The sequence below is a fragment of the Corvus moneduloides genome, chromosome 10 (assembly GCF_009650955.1).
Source record: "Corvus moneduloides isolate bCorMon1 chromosome 10, bCorMon1.pri, whole genome shotgun sequence".
Taxonomy (NCBI): domain Eukaryota; kingdom Metazoa; phylum Chordata; class Aves; order Passeriformes; family Corvidae; genus Corvus; species Corvus moneduloides.
The window spans coordinates 26968568-26970816 of record NC_045485.1 but is presented as its reverse complement, the minus strand read 5'-3'; positions in this window follow the sequence as shown (position 1 = coordinate 26970816).

Here is a 2249-nt window from a genome sequence, read left to right as displayed (position 1 = left end):
CCTTGGTGTGGCTCTTTTTTTTTTCTTTTTTAGGGGCTTAGGTGTAGAAACTATATTATGAATGGGAATGTTTTTGGGGTTGAAAAAGCTGGTTTTATGGATGTAATTGATTTAAATGTGTGCTCAAGAGCCCCTTTACAGCTGGGATATTTTTCTTGTTGTTCCTTCCCTAGAGTGGTTTGGGATACAGCAGTCAATATAAAGCTGCTTGCAGGACTTTTTCCCTTTTTTAAATGTTATTTAGGGTGGAAAAAAACATTGTGGGGTAAACGAAGCTTTGTGGGGAGCCAAGTTTGTGTGTTCATTAAGAGAAGTGTTCATTAGGGAGAAGGGTGTCTGCCTTTGCAGGGTGCAGTGGGCTGGGGACAGTCCCTGGGTGTGGCCTGCTGTCCCCACCCTTCTCAGGAGGCAGCAGGAATCATCCAGGGCTCCCATCCATCATCCATGGCCCTGCCACCCGAGTCCTGGGCTGCGTTTGTCCCCGGGAGCCTGCGGAGCTTTTGGGACGGGGATGCTCTGGGCTCCCACAGCTCTGCCCTGGTGGCCCTGGCTCCTGTCGGCTTTGTGCCCAGGAATGATGTGGCTGCCGCTGGGAAATGCAGCTTTTATCCCCGGGAGATGCTTCCAGCGCTGCTCTTGCAGTAATTTTGTTACAGTTTGGGCCAGGTGCCCTGGGACGAGTCACTGTCAAGGGCCCAGCCTCTCCTCTAGTGGCTGGAGCTGGCCCAGCTCTCAGGGTTTTGTGGTGTGGAGGGGAGATGCTGCTTGGGACTCTGGGAATGCAGGAGGAATCAGTTGGATTTGGGGGTTTTAGAGGAAAAGAGGAGGTTTTCTGGATGAACACTGGAGTGATGCCCACCTGCTCCCGGGCACTCTCAGTGGCAGAGCCCGGGGGTGGATCAGGGCTGAAGGAAAACCTGTGCCAAGGGAGCTCAGCAGCCAGCCCTGGATGGTGGAGGGGATGGGTGGGAACGTGGAGGAGCGGGCACCCAGCAGCACACACCTCCAGGCTCGGAGGTGGCTGAGTCAGGGCTGGGATTCAGGATGATCTTTGTGCTCTGCAGAGCTGGGGTTTATTTTTAGTCCCTGTGTGGTGCTGATTGCCATGGCAATGCCACGGCACCGGGCTCCATGGATGCGCTGGTGCTGCTCCGGGACCGGGAGAGCCTGGGCTGGGGACAGGGCTCCGGGCCGTGCTTTGGGATGGAGTGACAGCTCCGTGTCCCCTGTCTGCTCCACGGTGTGGGTACAGCTCACAGCCAGAGCGGGGGCTCCCAGCTCTGGAAACCAAACACAATCCTCCAGGAGCCTGGCTGGGAGCAGGATCTGCGCTGAATTCATCCTGGGAGCGCTCACCTGCTCAGCAGGGAACCGACTGCTCGGCACCTGCTGGGCTCAGCAGCTCAGCCTTCGGTCTGAAATTCGTGCAGAAAAGTAAAGAGCGTGGGGGTGGCTCTGCACCTTCTCGTGCTGTTTGAGCAGGTCAGGGATCGTCAGACTCCGAGGCCTCCTTCAGCCCTGCCCAGCGCAGCCACGCGTCTCCAGAGAGGTCTGAGTGCCTGGACTCTCCTTGACCTTGGAAAACTTTCCCCTTTCTAATCACGGGTTGCTTGGTCACTACTTGGTGCAACTCAGAGCAAGCCCAGAAGAGCTGCTCGTGAGTGACCTCCCTGAACTCAGCAAAGAGGGAAAAAAGAGGTAATTAACATACCCCAGAATTTTTCTCTTCACTTGGGTGTGCTGGGACTGGCCTTTGGCCCTACAATCCCATCTAGAAATTATTGGAGAAGATAAAAGGCTGGAGAGAGCCACTTCCACTTCAGATTTTAATTTCAGCAGATTGGCTCACTCGAGGCTGCTGTGACCTGGTGCCCTTCAGGGAGGCAGCTGGGAGCTCTCCGAGGGGCTGCTCTCAGGATTTGGGTTAACAGGTGGACTCCAAGATCTTAGAGGTCCTTTAAAAGCGGGCTGACCACGATTCCATGCTGTGGAAGCAGGTTTGCTGAGGATGCCCAGGCACAAACCTGCTGGCCGAGCAAAGGTTCATAAGCCACCACATTTGAGCGCTGTCAGAGCAGGGTGAGCCACTTAAACCCAATTAAACACCTTAATGAATCTTTCCCTGATGGGGTTTCAATTACCTGGAGCAGAGGAGAGCTGGGAGCAGCAGAGCCTGAGCTCCATGGCTAATTGGATCAGGAGGTGGGAATGACTGGGCTCCTGTGGGACCAAATACCTTGGTTTGCTTA